Raw genomic sequence first — 21754 nt, forward strand, 5'->3', positions numbered from 1 at the left:
GTACAAAGTAATGGACTAGTACAAGCAAAATGGGCGTTCCTGGAAAAAAAAGGTTTACTTCTATCAAACATAGGCTTTAATCAAGGACGAAAAGTCGGAGAATGTACCTTTGGATACAGCGTTGTATGGTAGTGAATTATGAACCGTGACAAAGCCGGAAAAGAAGAGAATCGTAGCGTTTGAAGTACGGTGGCATGAAAGAATGTTGGAAATAAGTTAGACTGTTAACCAATGAGAAGTTTCTCCGCAGAGTCGACGAACACGTGGAAGGAAGAAGGGGCAAGATGGCAGGAAGAACGACTTCCATGGTACTCTGAGAAGAAGTGGTGGGCATAAAACTAGTCAGAAGCTGAGAAAAGGAAATCAACCGTGTCTTCTGTTAAGCAGAACCCTCGATTGGACACATCCCGTGCTTGCAACGATAAATGACCGCAGTCGCTTTTGACTAGTAAAGCGAGGGAAAGCGCCCCTTGTCTGTTGCCTGACGATAATCGAAAATTCTTTATCGTCCTTCCATTCGGATGGACAGCTACTTCACCAAGAAAACTTCTTCAGAGCAATCGTTTTGTGACGATTTAATTCCTGAAATTCTTATGGAACTTGTCCCGAAACGAATATCAAAAATTTTAAAAATCAGAGGAGGTGGACCATGCCCTGTCGACCGACCGCTGTGTGATGCTGTTCTAAAGAGGTCAGTGGATAACTGGTTAGGTCTTACGCTGGCCTATTAACGTGAGCCTTCACAAACCTTTTGTAGTATGTCTCCTTCATGTACCCTCGTAGTGGATACTGGAGTGCTGAAAGACACTGTGTTCAGTTGACTGAAAACGGGTTATCATCTCATCTTCTAAAGCCTCCCTGGCGTAACTGTTACTTATCAGTTACCCATTAACACGTAGAGGTCGCTGTCGTAACCCGTGGCACTTACATGGCCGCTATGCTGGTAAGCAGTGAAAGCTGTTAGAATGTAGACACCACAAATGGGTTTTACTTCACGTCGGCAAGCGCATAATGTCAGATAAAGTATGCCGTTAGCTGAATGTTCATCACATATTAGTTTGTTTAACATACTTTCATCTAACCGACAAGGACGACAATGAGTATCATCTGTCCAAAATTTGAGAGCGGTCCCAGCAATTTCATGTGTCTCCCTCAAACAGCTACTTCTTACCAACCATTCACAACCGGACATCCTTTTCAACTCGAACTTGTCTGTACAGTCGCGCCCTTTAGAGATAAAGATTTTCGAAAATAACGGCAGGGTCTTGTAATGCTTATCAGATTTAACTGTGAACTGATTGAACTCTTATTACTCCCAGAATATTTCATTCGGGTGCTAACTACAACAGCCTCCTTTAACACTGATTAACGTGAACTGTACACTGTGTGGAAAGTCAACTCAACTTTACTGCAACTGGTCAGTGTGTTCATCATTTATCACACATGATTCATCTAATTAATGGGAGCGATCTTCTCACACTGAAAATTCTTTTTAAAAAATGGGTAGTGCATTCAAATAGGTGATATCATGCATTAATGATAATTTCATTCGCGAGATCGCTGTAAATCTTAATAAGAAACAAATATCAAAATGTAGCCGCCAGCCTTGCCACAGTGGTAACACCGGTTCCCGTTTTCAGATCACAGAAGTTAAGCGCTGTCGGACTGGGCTTGTACTTGGATGGGTGACCTTCCGGTCTACCGAGCGCTGTTGGCGAGCGTGGTGCACTCAGCCCTTGTGAGGCAATCTGAGGAGCTACTTGATTGAGAAGTAGTGGCCCCGGTCTCGTAAACTGACATACGGCCGGGAGAGCGGTGTGCTGACCACATGCCCCTCCATATCCGCATCCAGTGACGGCTGTGGGCTGCGGATGACACGGTGGGCGGTCGGTCCCTTTGGGCCTTCATGGCCTGTTCGGGGGGGGGGGGGGGGGAGGAGGAAATATTAAAATGTAATTGCCGGTGAATTCTTTTCAGACTAGTTTCGGCTTCTTTGTAATTGGCATGATAGGTTGATGCAAAAATTAAAGGCTACGAACAAATATGACGGGCTTTTCTTCGTTGTAGTTTTGAAGAGTTATACCGGTAATAAACATTCAAAATGCCGAATGATTCATAGATCACATTCCTGGCAGATAAAATAGTTTTTCAAAGGTGAGATGTTTGTAACCATACAGCTGCAAATTGAGCGAATTTTATATTCTTGACAGCCTTAATACACTGGTGTCCAAAATTAATGCAGGAACCCGCTGTTCCCCCGTCCTTCACAATGTAATCGTACAAACTCTCAACAGATGTCCGAAAGATCGTGTTCTCCTCGGAAGATGGCATTTCAGTCAACGGACAACCATGCCAACGATGACGTCAGGGTACCTATCAAATTGGCTAGTGTTTCCGGGTAGTTGCACATCAGAATGCACAGTCACAGACGGTACAATGTGTCACAGAGAAGATGTCTACCAGACTCACTGCAGTGGAGGCCACAGGAAGAGTGGCAGCAGGACAGTCGTAATCTGATGTAACCCCATGGCCTAATGTGAATCTTTCTGTTGTTTCTTGAATGTGGCGACACTTTATAGAAAACAAAACTGTATATTCAAGACTAGGTGTGGGTCGACCACGTGTGACGTAAGAAAAAGAGGTCCAGTGTTTGGCTGTAAGTAGGGAAACTGGCACCCAACCTCGCAGCCTCCACTGAAAGAGTTTTATCGAGGCAAACGGTGCACATAAAGCTTTGGCAGAGTAGCCTTTATTGTCAGAGACCTGGTGTTTGTGTACCTTTAACAGAAGGGAGTGTCCAGAGTGGAATCGTCAACATGCCACCTGGACGCTCGAACTGTGGGCCAATGGTCTTCTCACAAACGAATCCCCATTTTCTCTGGAGAGCGATTCTCGCCGGGTTTGCATCTGGAGGGAACGTGCAACAGGATTTCGGGACCCAAACATTGTGGATAGACACCTGATGGTGTGAGCAGGGATTATGTTGACCACTCGAACATCTTCACATTCGGGAGGACGACGGTTCAATCCTGCGTCCGGCCATCCTGATTTAGGTTTCCCGTGGTTTCCCTATATCGCTTCCGGCATATGCCGGGATAGTTCCTCTGAAAGAGCATGACCGACTTCCTTCCCCATCCTTCCCTAATCCGATGATACCAATGACCTCGCAGTTTGGTCTCCTCCGCAAATCAACCCAACCCTCGAACATCTCTTCATGAAATTGTACAGGTGAATCGGAAGGGTCTAGCTGCTGTCAGGTGTCTTGGGGCCTCATGTGCGGTTGTTACGATGTGCTGTGGGCCCAGACCTCGTACTGATGGGCGACGACGCTCGAGCTCGTAGAGGATGGGTGCTTGATGTTTTCTTGGAAAGATAAGATATTTCACTCATGGGGTGACCTGCTCGCTCTCCCGATTTGAATCGCAGAGGGAGACACTAGGGAAACAGTTTGCATCACGTCATCATCCACCAACAACTCTACAAGGCTTGCAAGCAGCTCTGCAGGAGCTATTATATTGTCACTGACCGATCTGTGCTTACCTACAACGAGATATACAACATCATAGTGCATAGTTTATGCCATTCGAGAGATCTGTTATCTGATCCTTTAGGCAGATGCCATTTAAATAGATTGTGTACGTCTCCGTGGCTGGACCGTGTTTTACTGCCATTGATATGTTGTACACTGAACAGCCAGGACATTTGACCGTCTAGATGATGAGCGGTAAGCCCACCTTTGTCAAGGATAACAGCGGCGAAGCGTCGCGGCATGGAAGCAACGACGCCTCGGTAGGTCGCTCGAGGGAGTTGGCTCCACCTCTGCTCACACAACTCACCTTACTTCCGTAAACTCCAAGAAGGGGAAGGAGCGATGAGCTGTGACGCTACGTTCAATCACATCCCAGACGTGTTCCATCGGGTTGATATCTGCCGATTTTGGGTGCCAGAACATCAACTGGAACTGTGTTCCTAGAACCACTCCTTCGTACGCCTGGCCTTGCGACGTTGCGCGTTCTCATGTAGAAAAATGCCACTGCCGTCGGGAAACATGAAGGGGCGCACGTCGTCTGCAATCAGTGTACGATAGTCCTGATATCCGATATCTGCAATGACGGGTAGCCGCCGAACCCCACGACGTCTGGAGGTGATTTCACCTTGGTTTTGCCACGTGTTGAAGTCATTCAGCGCAGAACTCCACGAACACACGACAAGTCATACAGTTCTCTAAATGAAGTTAAAACCTTCTGGGTTATTAGGCCGCGTCATGTTTCTTCTAAAATATTCGACGTTTCGACCCCTCTGCTGGGATCTTCCCCAAGATCTTTTGGTGTCCACTATCGCTAGTATTCTAGCAGTAGTGGACACTAAAACGTCCTGAGGAAGATCCCAGCAGAGGGGTCGAAACGTCGAATATTTTAGAAGAAACATTTCGCGGGATAATAATCCAGAAGATTTTAACTACAGTGGCAACGGCCACGAAAGCCTGCAGACTTACAGAAGTTCTCTAAATGTTCGTGCCGAGCCTCCGGGCCGTCACAATCTAGCCTTGGTCAAACTCAGACAGATCGTGCACCTTCCCCTTTCTACACACGGTTACCGCGCTCACCGATACTAGATGCATCGCGCTTGGACTACCCTACTCCAATGCCCTCCCTAACACAAACTTGAATTCACGCCTTTAGCCCATATCCCCCTTCTTAAGTCATCAGTATTGCCAAGGCTCTCCAGTACCAGAATAGCACTCCAGCTTTGTAAGTGATGGCTAAAACCTGCCTGTACCTCAGGAGTAGGTGATCCGTTGGTCTGATGGATTATAGTTTCCTTGAGACGGATAAGTCTCAACTTTAGCTTCAGTGATGATAGAAGCTGATAGATGAATTAACATTTGTTCCACGGCTCGGACTTGAACCCGTTACTCACAGAATCTTCAATTACGGTTTTTTTTTGTCTAGGGCAGAGCATGCAAGTGTGTTAGACATTCTGGTACGGTGGTGTAGTAGTTCGCACATCCGTTTAGCCAGAAGGAGATCTGGGCTCAAATGCCAGCTATGCACAAACTTCAGTTCATCTCTTTAGTTTCTATCATTGTTTGTTGTTGTGGTAGTCTTCAGTCCTGAGACTGGTTTGTTGCAGCTCTCCATACTACTCCATTCTGTGCAAGCTTGTTCATCTCCCAGTACCTACTGCAGACTACATACTTTTCAATCTGCTTAATGTATTCATCTGTTGGTCTCCCTGTACGAGTTTTACCCTCCATGCTGCCCTCCAGCACTAAACTGGTGATCCATCGATACCTCAGAACATGTCCTACCAACCGATCCCTTCTTCTAGTCAAGTTGTGCCACGAACTCCTCTTCTCCCCAATTCTATTCAATACCTCATCATTAGTTATGTGATCTATCCATCTAATCTCCAGCATTCTTCTGTAACACCAAATTTCGAAAGTTTCTATTCTCTTCTTGTCCAAACTATTTATCGTCCATGTTTCTCTTCCATACATGGCTACGTTCCATACAAACATTTTGGGAAACGACTTCCTGACACTTGAATCAATACTCGATGTTAACAAATTTCTCTTCTTAATAAACGCTTTCCTTGTCATTGCCAGTCAACATTTTATATCCTCTCTACTTCGGCCATCATCAGTTATTTTGCTCCGCAAATAGCAAAACTCCCTTACTACTTTAAGTGTCTCATTTCCTAATCTAATACCCTCAGCATCACCCGACTCAATTCGACTACATTCCATTATCCTCGTTTTGCTTTTGTTGATGTTCATCTTATACCCTCCTTTCAAGACACTATCCATTCCGTTCAACTGCTCTTCCAAGTCCTTTGCTGTCTCTGACAGAATTACAATGTCATCTGCGAACCTCAAAGTTTGTATTTCTTCTCCATGGAATTTAATACCTACTCCGAACTTTCCTTTTGTTTCCTTTACTGCTTTCTCAATATACTGATTGAATAGCATCGGGGAGAGGCTACAACCCTGCCTCACTCCCTTCCCAACCACTTCTTTCCTTTAATGTCCCTCGACTCTTATAACTGTAATCTGATTTCTGTACAAATTCTAAATAGCGTTTCGCTCTCTGTATTTTGCCCCTGCCTCTTTCAGAATTTGAAAGAGTGTATTCCAGTCATTATCGGAGATAAAGTCGAGAGTCACGTGTCTCGAGGAAATTGCAATTCCATCAGATCGTTAAACATGTCTTCACAAAAAGAAAAAGTAAATCCCAATATAGTGTTAGCTAGCCCCCTGTATTTGTGTGTTGAGCTGGTGTAGGCCAGTAGGGAGCCGCTGCCACAGGCAGGAGAGCCTCGGTTGGCGGTCGTGGCTGCAAAGTGGTGTTCCGTTGCAGCCGGAGCTGCTGCGTGCACCGGGCCGGCCCCCAGCAGCAGCAGCAGCACCAGCACCTCCACCAGCCGTACCAGCACCACTGCCTGCGCAGGCTACAGCCTCAGCAGCCGCAGCAGCAGCAGCAGCAGCAGCAACAACGAGCAGACATGTACGCGGCGGCGGGAGCCTCGACGCTGGCGGGTCGGCACGCGCGCCGCAACCTGCGCAAGCAGATGAGCGCGGGCGCCGTGGCGGCGGCGGGGGCGGCGCGGGCCCGGCAGCGCGCGCAGCTGCTCTACCCGCACCCCGCGCCGCCGGCGCCGCCCAGGGCCGCCTCCCCCAGGCCACCCGCCTCCCCCAGGCCCGCCACCACCCACCACCACCACCTGCAGCTGCAGCTGCACCAGCCCAACGGCCGCCTGCCCAGCTTCTACAGCGCCGACGACTTCGACTACAGCGACGACAGCGAGGTTTGTCTCACGGCTGGGTAGCGCGCGGCTCCCAGTCGTTCATTTTTATATCCGCGGTGTTTCAAAGTCTTTGCGAGAAACGGCTAGCTCTTTATTCACTCGAAGTAATAGTCGCTGTCGACAGTGGATCTCAAGTTGATTCCGTGTATCCAGATTTCCGGAAAGCTATTGACACCGTTCCTCACAAGCGACTTCTAATCAAGCTGTGGGGCTACGGGGTATCGTCTCAGTTGTGCAACTGGATTCGTGATTTCCTGTCAGGAAGGTCGCAGTTCGTAGAAATAGACTGCAGATCATCGAGTAAAACTGAAGTGAAATATGGTGTTCCCAAGGGAAGCGTCCTGGGACCTCTGCTGTTCCTGATCTACATAAATGACCTGGGTGAAAATCTGAGCAGTTCTCTTAGATTGTTCGCAGATGATGCTGTAATTTACCGTCTAGTAAGGTCATCAGAAGACCAGTATCAGTTGCAAAGTGATTTAGAAAAGATTGATGTATGGTGTGGCAGGTGACAGTTGACGCCAAATAACGAAAAGTGTGAGGTGATCCACATGAGTTCCAAAAGAAATCCGTTGGAGTTAGATTACTCGATAAATAGTACAATTCTCAAGGTTGTCAATTCAACTATGTACTTGGGTGTAAAAATCACGAACAATTCAGTTGGAGAGACCACATAGATAATATTGTGGGGAAGGCGAGCCAAAGGTTACGTTTCACTGGCAGGACACTTAGAAGATGCAACAAGTCCACTAAAGAGACAGCTTACACTACACTCGTTCGTCCTCTGTTAGAATATTGTCGCGCGGTGTGGGATCCTTACCAGGTAGGATAGACGGAAGACATCGAAAGGGTGCAAAAAAGGGCAGCTCGTAATAGGGGAGAGAGTGTAGCAGACATGATACGCAAGTTGGGATGGAAGTCATTAAAGCAGAGACTTTTTTAGTCGCGGCGACATCTATTTACGTAATTTCAGTCACCAATTTTCTCTTCCGAATGCTAAAATATTTTGTTGAGCCCAACCTACATAAATGATCTTTTGGGTAGGGTGGATAGCAATGTGCGGCTGTTTGCTTATGATGCTGTGGTGTACGGGAAGGTGTCATCGTTGAGTGACTGTAGGAGGATACAAGATGACTTGGACAGGATTTGTGATTGGTGTAAATAATGGCAGCTAACTCTAAATAAATGTAAATTAATGCAGATGAATAGGAAAAAGAATCCTGTAATGTTGAATACTCCATTAGTAGTGTAGCGCTTGACACAGTCACGTCGATTTAATATTTTGGCGTAACATTGCAGAAGTCGGACAAGCATGTAATGGCAGTTGTGGGGAAGGCGGATGGTCATCTTCGATTCATTGGTAGAATTTTGGGAAGACGTGGTTCATCTGTAAAGGAGGCCGCTTATAAAACACTAATACGACCTATTCTTGAGTACTGCTCGAGCGGTTGGGATCCCTATCAGGTCGGATTGAGGGAGGACATAGAAGCAATTCAGAGGCGGGCAGCTGGATTTGTTACTGGTAGGTTTTATCATCAAGCGAGTGTTACGGAAATGCTTCAGGAACTCGGGTGGGAGTCTCTAGAGGAAAGGAGGCGTTCTTTTCGTGAATCGCTACTGAGGAAATTTGGAGAACCAGAATTTGAGGCTGACTGCAGTACAATTTTACTGCCACCAGCTTACATTCCGCGGATAGACCACAAAGATAAGATAAGAGAGATTAGGGATCGTACAGAGGCATATAGGAGGACATTTTTCCATCGTTCTGTTTGGGAGTGGAACAGGGAGAGATGATAGTTGTGGTACGAGGTACCCTCCGCCACGCCCCGTATGGTGGATTGCGGATTATGTATGAGATGTGGTATCAAACATAGGCCTTAATTGGAGGAAGAAATTTCTGAGAATGTACGTTTAGAGCACAGCGTTGTATGGTAGTGAACTATGGACAGTGGGAAAATTGGAAAGGAAGAAATCGAAGCATTTGAGATGAGGTACTACGGAAGAATGTTGAAAATTTGGTGTACTGATAAGGGAAGGAAATATGTTCTTCAGAGAATCGGCGAAGAAAAGAATGTATGCAAAATGATGAGAAGGAGAAGGTGCAGAATGATACGCCATCTGTTAAAAGATCAGGGAATAAGTTCGAGGGTACTAGACGCAGCTTTATAGGGTCAAAACTCTAGACGACATCAAATATCGGAATAGATCCAGCAAGTAAAAGGCTATAGGTTGCATGTTCTACTTTACGATGAAGAGGTTGGCAAGGGAGAGGAATTTATGGCTGTATGAAACCAGTCCAAAGACATACGACTCAAAAAACAAAACCTAAATAAAAACTTATGCTGCTATATTCCAATGCAGCTTACTTTTACTTGTCACTTCTTTGGCCTCTTCAGTCCGCGACGTGTATAAAGAAGTGCTGGCTCAGGATGGTTTGAAAACCCCAAAGAAGCAAACATTAACAACTGTCCACTGAAGTGGGCACGATGCACTATAGACTTAAGAATGAGTGTCTCTAAGTGGAGAAAGTTGTTTCAGAAGCGAGTCTGGAATTTTGATTTTGGTGGGCTCACCAACTCTTATGTGGAAGTGGTGACTGGATTGCAGGCAACACACAAAACGTACGCAAACCACAGACTGCCTACACTCTGCCGTTTGTCAAGCGCTAACCAGTACAAATGGAATCTCCGTTGATCAGTCGTGGATATGGGACAGCCACATGTTTTCAAACGTTATTCTATTTACACAACCACCTCATTAATGCCATCTTCAGGCCCCTATGCGTTCCATGTATAGACAGATATATCGATATTTCCATATCTGGACCCATCGATATCTGGAATCTGTGAATTCGTTTTCAGAGTGTTTACTTCGAAGGCTTGACAACAATTCAAGACTTGTCAAGCCTTCGAAGTAAACATTCCAAGAACGAATTCATGGAATCGAGATACTGATGATATATCTGGTTGTCTGTACATGAAGTGCATAGGGACCTCAAGATGGCATTAATAAGTTGCCGAAATTGGTCTTCTAAATAAAACAACAGCGGCTATTTGGTGGTTCTGTTGTAAATACAAATGGTCGTGTAATGTAGATGGAAAGTGTCAGTAAACAATTTATTTCTAACAATATCTAACACTAGTTTTTCCTCATGACGCGATCCATCACCCCTAGACGTGTGGCGCATAGCATTTGAAACTTCCTGTGAAGAGGGTGTTCCAGAAATGCGACGAACTTCAAGAGTTTTAGGGGATATCTTGAGGAATAGCAACCCGTGTCCGGGAACATCATTAAATGAGGCTACGGAGATTTGATGTTATAGGCGCTGCCGCCGGCCACTAGACCACCCCTTCGGCAAAAATTTTGAGTTTCTACACTGATGGCGCACAGACGAAACATCTCTCAATGTTATTTTTTATTGAGCGATCGCGGCTGATTGCAATGATCACCAGTGGAGAAGGTGGAGCTAGCTGACGCGTAGAAAGGACTCGTCCAAACGGATGTGGTGATCTTTTGCCTCCGTAGATAACGGTTTCGGACACAGGTTTTCATCTGCAGTTTATCTTCCTCCAGGAACCCTCTGAAACCTCGAAAGTTTTTCGGTATATAGGAGAAAATAAACAGCAGACGGTAATCCATGTACAAAAACGTCATCCATCGAGCCCACAGGGCATCGCATTCATAGGTGACACCTAGTTCCGTGTTCTCCACTGGTGCTCGTGGCAATAAGTCCCGATCCCTGAACAATGTTGAAAGTCGTTCCGCCTAAGGCTCGTCAGAGTGTGAAGTCACGTTTGCTGCCGAAGGGGTGGCCTAATGGCAGGAGCCGCCGCCTATAACGTCGTTGGATGACATTTCTCGACACGAATTCCTGTCCTCGATTTGTTCCTCAAGAAGACTTCTACAGCCCATTGAAGTTATTTAATGCCTACAATAAGGCAATCCATCGTTTTAGTACAGATCAAGGCGACTTTTCCCTCGCTGAAGAGTACTTCAATCACCTAAAAATCGGCATTAGTCCTGCCTCATATAGTACTGAAATAGTAAACTTAGAATCAAATAGGGAAACTATCCTTCTGGGCGTTTATCAGTACAATAAAGGAATAACGGGGCATTACACGTTGTCCCAAGAATACTACGCTCCCATGAGTGAAGTAGATGTCCCCAAAACTGTAGACAGCACTTGTGATATATATGATGAAGACACAAACTAAATTTCAAGGCAAACCATTAGCGGCCGATCGATTCGCTAAACTCTGAATTACTTTATTTTAAAATTTTATTTATTGCAGTTTCATCAGGACCTGTTCTCATACATCTCTATTACCACTCGTGTAATAGGAAACGCGCACCTATCACAATGAATTACTATCCACATTACAATCATAAATTTATTCGTAGCAAGTCACTAAAAAGAAATTGCTATAAGCCCATCTTCCGCTAAAGATAAGAAGCTAAAGCAAGTTTATATAGTACTAATTCTACGCACGTTCAAAATCTATCGGCTGTTCGAAAAGACCTTGTCTTGCATGCTACTCAAACTATCTGTACTATATCTAAAATCGCGGTGTACTCATAAAGTTATGATTGTCACATCTGAAAAATTAAGTTACGTAATTGATTGCCTGTTTGTTTGCGGATATACACTTATCAGCGAGAACAATTACCGACCACATATCTAATAGTCGGTTGTCCATCTTTGGCAAGGATAACAGCTGCGACGCCTCTTGGCGTGGAAGCAAAGAGGGCTTGGTATATCGCATTCACCACAGCTCTCCTCGAACAAGCGACAAGTCGTGCAGTTCCCTAAATGCTCTTGCCGGTCCTCCAGCCCATCACAATCTGCCCTCAGTCATACTCAGATAGATCTCGCGCCTTTCGTATTCTTCACACGTACAGCACGGTCACTGATACTACATGCACCGTACGTGTGTCTGAGTTGGTGACATTCTTCGCCATGTGACGCTGCTACCCCCTGGACTGGTTTATATCGATAGTAGCTCGGTGGTCACAATGTTGCGGCTAATCAGTGTAAATTTACAGTTCTGGTACAAGTTAAAATCCTCGCGACATATTACCATAACAAGTCCCTACATGATCCAAAACAAAAGGGCGCAGTGCACTCAAAAAGTGCAGTATCCTGTGCTAATTCGATATCGGCGTCAGTGGAAATGTTTCTGCTGAGCCAGGCCGGTCCAAACGGCTCAAGAAGTAGTAATTTGGATTGGAATGGCATCGTTGCAACGTCCCCGCTACTGCTGGAAACGAATTACTTCACTTTATCAATGGGCAGAGGCATTCATTCGGTTTCGCTCCCCCCACGGCGTGCTGTAGTTGCGTGGCGTGCTGCTGTCAGTGTACCACAGCTTTAGACATTTAACTGCAAACTAAATAATACATTGACGTAACTTTATTTTATTCGTTGCAATAAATTAATTATTATGACTACACCTCGTACCCGGTACGCTCCAGTTGTTGAGTGCGAAGGTACTATCCGGCTGTCGTAAGAAGCGTGCTACTGTTCTAGTTCTAATACTAAATTCTGTGTACTAATTGCAAAAATGCTGTACAAGGCCACCAAACACGCATCGATATCATTTAAGCACAAACCAGTATCTATCACTGGCAAGTGATCAAACAAAGGAGTTACGGGCATCTATTTTCAAAATTCTATGTGAAGTTTCGTCAATTGATGACCATAGTATTAGCTCTGTTGGAATGTCATCGAATCATCGAAAGGAACTTGTACCGTAACATGTGCCGTAAGTGGAAGAACTAACATTACGTTCTCGGGAGTGCTGAAAAATCCCCTAATCACTGGTGTCAAACTGAAACAAGTGTAAAACAATAGCAACACAAACTACGGGTAAAGGGTTCAGAGTAGTAACTGCAGTTGCTTTCACGTACGCTTTAGTTTTAGTCTTCCCTCGCCGTATTCTATCTTATGCCAAATACAGATCAGACTTAAATGTTTGGCATCAATCTTGGGCCTCGAAAGGTCTTTCCTTTAACTATTTTGTTCAGTAAGTGAATATCTCCTGCGAACAAATTTCTAATTTCGTTTCTTATTTCTTTGCCATTATAACTAGCAAGGTGACTGACTCCAGCGTAAGTTGCACTCTCTCTCTCCAACTTAAGCCACATATGTTTTTGAATTTTGCCTTTACGCTCTTTGTCATCAGCATGTAAGGTACTTATGTACCTGGATATATCTGTACCTTGAGTGCCTGCTATTCTGATTAAAAAGTCAGTTTAATACTATCTACATCCCAACCAGACTCCAAGTCACTTCAATAGCTAGTATCACAATTTTTTGAAGTCTTTCTTCACTCTGCTTCACAGGTGCACTCAAGACATCGGATGATGTTCAAAATTTTACTCGCAACGTCGGAAATAGAAATACCACGTAGAACTGCACTACTTTGTCGACAGTTATCTTCTTGATGTTCTGGCGGCACTTATAAAGGGAATTTATTTCTGTTTATCTACAGTTTTACAACTCAATATAATAACTTGTTCGCAAACGTTTCTTCTTTAGCTGTAATGATAGACTACTCACCAATTGAGAAGAATGTTATTTATTTCTAGTTAAAAGCTTGATTTTTTATTTTAAATGTTGCCCCTTTTAATTTGATGCTTTCAAGACACTAGGCACAATCAACACTGAAAACGTACAGTACTAACGGTAGCTAGCTTCTTAAAGCTCCTTATAGTAACCACTACTGACCTCTAGCCACCTGCTTTGGTGATACACGTTCGAAAACTCGCTCTTTTAGTGCAGCATATCGTTCTATGGTGATAGTGTAAATGACACTTCCCCTCTTGAGCTGTTCCCTGATCAGCGATGAGATGGAATCTGGATAAACAAAAGCTGCTAGTTGCCAACTTCCAACAGTCGTAAGCATCTGATGGCATCTCTTAGAAAGAATGAGGTACTACAATTTATAAGTAGTCAAAGGGTACTAATAAGAATTCACACGTGCGTTACACAGCTACACTCCTGGAAATTGTAATAAGAACACCGTGAATTCATTGTCCCAGGAAGGGGAAACTTTATTGACACATTCCTGGGGTCAGATACATCACATGATCACACTGACAGAACCACAGGCACATAGACACAGGCAACAGAGCATGCACAATGTCGGCACTAGTACAGTGTATATCCACCTTTCGCAGCAATGCAGGCTGCTATTCTCCCATGGAGACGATCGTAGAGATGCTGGATGTAGTCCTGTGGAACGGCTTGCCATGCCATTTCCACCTGGCGCCTCAGTTGGACCAGCGTTCGTGCTGGACGTGCAGACCGCGTGAGACGACGCTTCATCCAGTCCCAAACATGCTCAATGGGGGACAGATCCGGAGATCTTGCTGGCCAGGGTAGTTGACTTATACCTTCTAGAGCACGTTGGGTGGCACGGGATACATGCGGACGTGTATTGTCCTGTTGGAACAGCAAGGTTCCTTGCCGGTCTAGGAATGGTAGAACGATGGGTTCGATGACGGTTTGGATGTACCGTGCACTATTCAGTGTCCCCTCGACGATCACCAGAGGTGTACGGCCAGTGTAGGAGATAGCTCCCCACACCATGATGCCGGGTGTTGGCCCTGTGTGCCTCGGTCGTATGCAGTCCTGATTGTGGCGCTCACCTGCACGGCGCCAAACACGCATACGACCATCATTGGCACCAAGGCAGAAGCGACTCTCATCGCTGAAGACGACACGTCTCCATTCGTCCCTCCATTCACGCCTGTCGCGACACCACTGGATGCGGGCTGCACGATGTTGGGGCGTGAGCGGAAGACGGCCTAACGGTGTGCGGGACCGTAGCCCAGCTTCATGGAGACGGTTGCGAATGGTCCTCGCCGATACCCCAGGAGCAACAGTGTCCCTAATTTGCTGGGAATTGGCGGTGCTGTCCCCTACGCCACTGTGTAGGATCCTACGGTCTTGGCGTGCATCCGTGCGTCGCTGCGGTCCGGTCCCAGGTCGACGGGCACGTGCACCTTCCGCCGACCACTGGCGACAACATCGATGTGCTGTGGAGACCTCACGTCCCACGTGTTGAGCAATTCGGCGGTACGTCCACCCGGCCTCCCGCATGCCCACTATACGCCCTCGCTCAAAGTCCGTCAACTGCACATACGGTTCACGTCCACGCTGTCGCGGCATGCTACCAGTGTTAAAGGTTGCGATGGAGCTCCGTATCCCACGGCAAACTGGCTGACAATGACGGTGCACAAATGCCGCGCAGCTAGCGCCATTCGACTGCCAACACCGCGGTTCCAGGTGTGTCCGCTGTGCCGTGCGTGTGATCATTGCTTGTACAGCCCTCTCGCAGTGTCCGGAGCAAGTATGGTGGGTCTGACACACCGGTGTCAATGTGTTCCTTTTTCCATATCCAGGAGTGTACTTCACCCACTCCTGGGGCAAATGATGATTACCTTTAAGTACATAGAATATTTTCCAGACTAGTTTTGTCTTACCTGTCCTGTTAAAACAGTTCGACTGATTCCTTAGAAATAACTGGATGGTGAGGGTCATCGTGATCATCCATACATAATTAGTATTAATGTCCCGTCATAAGCTATAATTAATAAACAGTTATTATGGTAGGACACAGGACGCCTCTCGCTGAAATCTTGGTGCTTAAGGAGCCTCCTAATTGGGTGTGACTGCTATGTCAGACCCATGTACCTGCTGCTGGGCTTAGTTTGTGCATACAAATTCCGTTGTCAGTACTGAAGTATTTTGAACGGCCTCTGTTCTGTCAATATTCGTCTCCTACACATGAACCTCATCACTGGTGGGTAATGTCTGACGTCTGATTCATTCCTCCAGCGTCACTGTTTTATTCCTAGTGTTCCAACAGTGAATTTGTCATCATACAAAATTTTAAGAAACGACTACTCTTGATAAATGACATTCTGCTTTGGTATTCAAGTAGTAAGGCTGCCTCTTATCAATGTCTCCTTCTACGGTGGGATTGTCAGACTCAAACATGTATGCGTCGTACGTTTCACCTATGTTTCAGGCTCAGGTCTGTGTAATGGCAACATTGGTACTGTACTTGTGTTCAGACGAACATTTGTGTGTTACTTCGCAAAGAACAATAAATGAATATGTCTTATAAATATGTTTTAGTTTTTTTATGTTTCTATGTGTTTTTGTAAATATCATGTTATGTCTGCTATTAGAAATAAAATTTGTTGGTACTGCTAATAAGTGTTTGTGTGCTAAGCTAACATTCAGAACATTTTTGTGACGAATTGTGCAATTGATTTACACGATTCGAGATGTCGTTCAACATACTGGTGCCTCTTAGTTCTGTTAACAATAACCTGTTTGTTGGACTCTAAAAGATCAGTTCATTTGTGTAAGAGGACTATTTTTTTTTTCAACCTCTGATTTGTTGCGGAAAGGAAACCACAGTGAAAATAAGAAATGTGCTGCGGGTAAGATTTATCTACACCTTCAGGTGCTTCTCAATATAGTCGCCCCTCCGATTCAGAAATTTTTCGTATCGTGGTACAAAGTTTCCACTACCCTCGTCACAGAAAGCAGCAGCATGTGATTTCCGCCAATTCACTACGCTGATCCGCAGCTCGTTGTCTGTACCAAAATGCTGTCTTCACAGGCAGCGGTTCATGTGAGTGACGAGATGAAAATCACAGGAAGTTTAATCCGGGCCATATGCTGCGTGATCAAACACTTCCCACCGAAAACGCTGCAGGAGCGTCATCGTTGCATCTGCTGTGTGCACCGAGCATTGTCAGGAAGGAGGACACGTGTGACAGTTACGTTATGTGGGCTGTATGAAGTCGGGCGGGCCCTTCATACTTGACGGTAGACATTGTTGCTGAAGGTATCTGTTCGTGCTCGTTGTGCGCTCAAAACTCAAAATCTCGACCTGACGTCAAAGACAGGTATACTAGAGGCCCTGTGCAACACGTCTGCCCCAAGCTTCACCGGATTTTCACCGTGGTTTTAATGTCGAGACCGATGTGAAGCTGAAAAAAAAATCGTTATAATTAGTCACTCACAATTCCTATTACAGGCTTATAGCGGCTGTAGAGGGTACTGTTAAGTTAAAGTTTTCGTGAGAAATGTATGTCCAAAAATATCTTATTTGGATGTAAAATAAGTTTGAAGATCGCATCGCTTTGAAATCTCCCACTCCACGATATGTACACGGCGGAGACAATGAGCTCTGACGTGTGTTCTCTACAGGAGTCAGTGACACCGGCAGTGTTTCGAGTAGTCGCAGTCGGGTTCGCTTCTACGTGACGAAGGACGCCCTGGTCAAAGTCGAAGATGAGGCCCGTCCGTGGAACACCTCCTTGCGAGTGAGCCAGTTTCTCGCAGCCGTTGTTGTATTCGGACGAAAGTGGTATGTGATGTAACTACAACAGGGACAGATGGCGGTGTCCTCTTCTCAGTTTGTGGCGTGCCGCGAATTGATATTTATTTTATGTCCAAACCGTTCCCTATCATAATCTGTTACCCCTCTACGACTTGTGAAAGCTTGTAACAAAAATTGTGAAACAACCTGTATACAGATACTGGGCGCTGACTGAGAATTATTGAGGACGTATTCCAATTTCCATCACACAGTCTGAAGACTTTTTGTGAAGACCAAGCTATAATGGTTCTGAACGGACTTTTTCATCTTTTTAATTTTTTCAAACATATAATTCTCGAATACGTCATCTCTGACAGGTGATGTTTTTTGTGATTGTGGGAATTATTACAACTGGAACCTGTGTCGTCCCCACACTCCTATCGATTACTCAACTTGACCGTTTGATCGTGCCTATGGATTTCGGAAGGAAGGTTGTCGTCTATGAATCGCGTTAAGAAAACATATACAATTCTCTAACAAGAATGGCCATCACAATTCACTCATTTACAATATTTTTTGCTATGGTATTACTAACGAAAAGAAGTAATTTAAGTTTATACAAGTGTTTTGCGGGAATAAATATTTACACACCCTGAATACTTTAGTTGCTTGAAAACGGCATGACTCACCCCATTTGAACTCTACTGTCAGGAGAGTTAATTTGGAGTTGGAATGGCTGCTTGGGTCGGATTCGTGGTCACATAATGATGTGGTTCCTCTTGATTCTCGCGGTATGTTGGATTATAGTCGGCATGCCCTGCACCTCAGCTGGAAAGGAAAGAATAAACTGGCTGGACTAAAAGCAGGAAATTTTACAGGAGGAGGCACTGCCATGAGCGGTAAAATATCACTGGTTACATGTGTTGGAGCTGCACCTTTTAGGGTACATAGGTCAGAAAGAAGTCGAGTTCTAAAAGACGTCAGAATTGAAACGAACCTCCAATTTGAGAAAGAAACTAAAAATCATAATTCTGGAACATTTGATCTCCGAACACTGCTGTTGATTAAAAATTTTCACCAGTCAGTAGAAATTTTATACCCACCCAGTTTTACTTTAGTCGAGGTGAAATGACAACTATTTTTAGTGCATACAAAGTTTCGTGACCTAAGAAGTAAAATTAATGAGATCTACATTTATGAATTCAAGTCATCCAACCCAGCTGACATAATCTGCCTCTCTGAACATCATGTGACCACCGTTATAGATGTGCTAAGTATTGCTGGATTTAAGTTAGCTTCTTATTTTTGTAGTGCAGAAATGGAAGATGGAGGACTTAGAGTTGCCATAAATTTACTAACATAGAATTCATAAATTTTACCTAGGGCAGAGGTGGACTCATAATAAATCATTAATAATAGTAAATGTGTGAAAGTACCTGCAAGTGATTTTAATCTAATGATAGTAAGAGTATGAAAGAACCTGCAGGTCATTTTAATCACTTTCAATCTCTATTGGCATGTTTAACAACAAGCAAGAAGGAATTAGTGGTTGCTAGTGATTTTAATGTTGATTTTCTTAAATACTCTTCCAGTAAGAAGTTATTGCAATCAGTAGAATTGTCATTCAACTTAATTCTTATTGTTAACTTTACAACTAGAATAGCTAAGGGCTCAAAGATGATCATTGATAATATCCTTATATAAATTTCTAATGAACAACATTATGTTATGAAACCAGTAATAAGTAATCTCTCAGACCATAACATGCAGTTACTTTTGCTATATGTTAATACTGATCAAAATATAAAATCTACTAAACCTCAGATCAAAGGTTAGGCAGTAAGCCAAAAAGTGATTGTTTTAGGAAACTTTTGAAAGAAACGAACTGGAGTAATGTGTGCAACACTCATAGCTTGAATGACAAATTCAACAATTTTGTAAATAATGACGTTAATTTATTTGAAAACTTTTTGCACCAGAACTAACAGAGATTAAACCAAAGTCTATAAAACAGCAGTGGAATACTTAAGGAATAAAGCTGTCCTGTAAGCCATAAAGGAAACTATATCAGAAACAGCTCTGATGTAACTATATCACAAACAGTTCTGATGTACATGTTATACACCAATACAAAATATACTGCGAAATGTTGAAGACAATAACACATGCATCAATGTAAACGTGTAATAGGAATTATTTGTTGTGTGAACTCAAGAATATCCTGCAGAGGGCTCCTTAAGGAACTGGCGCTACTAGCTAATGCTTCGCAATATATTTATTCCATAATGAAATTAGTCATTAAAAATGTATGCATATATATTTCGGACCAACGGTTTAGTTAACAACGGAGCTCATGGAATCAATACTAGAAATAAGAATAACATTTAAAAAAATTAGAGTCACATACTTTAGTTCAGGAAGATGTCAACTATTAAGGAATATGCATTTTCAGTAGCATGCCAGCAGACAAAAAAATTTAACAAATAATTAAGTTCAGTTTGAGAAGAGTCTGAAGGATTTATTGTTGACCAGCTCCTTCTGCCCCATTGATGAAGTTGTTAGTAGAACTGATTGATGCATATGTGTCATTAATAATATCACTTAATGTCACTATTGCACACAAACTGATTTCTGTACAAATTTTATGCAGTAATGTGATCATTGTGAATAAACGATTTAAAATGTCTCCTTTTCTTTATTTTTCTTTTATTTGATGACGACTGGCTAAAATAACCTCAGAAATGTCATATGCACAGAAGTGTATTGAATATCTAATACGTGGTGACAGGTTTGGTATCCTTTTGAATGTAACAATGCTTTGTGGACTCCACATCGAAAAGGGCAATTCCATTTGGAATATGTGGAAGGTACATTAGTATATCTATTCTCATTCTAGCCACATTCTACTCTCATTTTGTAAACGCTTACTGTGTACTCTTGTTTTCTTACATTTTCTGTATCCCAGAGGACAGAGGATGTCCTCACTGAGGATCAATTGGAACGAAAATTTCATGTAATCTAATGTGCCTGTAGTCTCTACAGTGCTGATATAGTCAAGAAGAGGAACATAAAGATGGTCTGAGCATGAATTGGGATTTGTATTAGGGAGAGGGACGTACTAGTGTAATCCATACATTTGTATTAGTTTCATAGTTGTGTAGTGGCTAGTGCATCAGACTAATGAGCAGCATAGCTGGATTCGAACAACCACCTTTCTACAAATTTTAATTCATTGCTTCGGCCTGTATACATTACATAACTTACATTGCAACTATAACATATGTCATGTGCTGCTGTGCTAGTACAACAACATGCAGATTTACAGGAAGAATTGGTGCTGATTGTATAATCAGACAAACGAGCAGCAGAGAGTGTTGTACCTCGAAGATAGTGTACCGATGGAGACTTGGGGTTTTTTAATTGGTGTTTCAGTATAGTGACCGGTTTTATGGTAACATGAAGTTATGCATATTAGAGACAGCCAATAATCAGTTTTTGTAATTATCTGTTGTTTTTGTTGTCGGAGACATGTAATGGTTTTATGTGCAGCGTTTCTGAACACAGGGCGATGACAAATAGTCTGAAAAGTTCGTAAGGGTGCTGCAGGGAAGGTCTGCGCGCTCCAATTCAAGTGGCCTGCCAGATACAATTAGTATCAGTTGTTTTTATTGCGTAGATGACAGAGCACGAATGTGCTCAGCCTTTGGCTCGGGTTCGATCCTCACTACCGTCTCATGACCACTTTACTAACTCTCCATTGTTCGGTTTTAGGAAACCAAAAGAAAAAACATGTTTGTCGACACCGTCTACGGCGAGCGGCTTGAATTTGCGCGCACAATGACCTGACTAGCTGACTTCAATACCAATTAACCCGGAAACGGCGCAACGTATCGAATTTTTTCTTAGCAATTATCTCGAAGCACAACCCACCCTGTAATACCCTTACAAGGTTTCCAGATTGTTTCTAACCACCCTGTATATTTAGTTGTGCTGAATTAAGTGCTGCATAATATAGTAGATTTATTTGGAAGCTATCGTGAATTATTCACTTACAGATTTTCATGTCTAGTCGAATTCTATACACTTTAAAGCAATTTATACAACTCGCTGACTGTTAAGCTGTACTTGGTCAGTCGTGCACATTCCTTCAAATTGTAGAACGTCTTCTACAGAGAAAAATATGATATTTGGAAAACAACTGAGTTTTTTAATGTTTTAACACTTTTACTTGTCTTGAGTATTGAAGCCCCTTCATACTGTTTTAATTTGTAACTTGTTATACTACCTCTGCGTAATTTGATTTCTTTACTGATTTTGGGTCGTTGTAGACAAATAATGTAACAGACATTCTATTAAATACAGTACACGCAAGATCTTCTTAAATTGCAACACTTTCAGAGCGTAGCAGATTATTTGTTCCTTGGTCTATGACTATGTTGTACCTGGGAAGACATGTTCACATTTGGAAAAACTTATTTTTGTGAAGTTACGTTTGTAGTATCAGTGAAAGACTGCAGCACATAATATTATTTAAAAATGGAATAACAATATGCGTTAAGATGTTATTACAAGCCTGGCTAGAGGTGAAAGTCTCAAGTGTTCCA

This window comes from Schistocerca gregaria, chromosome 2 (genome assembly GCF_023897955.1).
Source record: "Schistocerca gregaria isolate iqSchGreg1 chromosome 2, iqSchGreg1.2, whole genome shotgun sequence".
NCBI classification, from domain to species: Eukaryota; Metazoa; Arthropoda; class Insecta; order Orthoptera; family Acrididae; genus Schistocerca; species Schistocerca gregaria.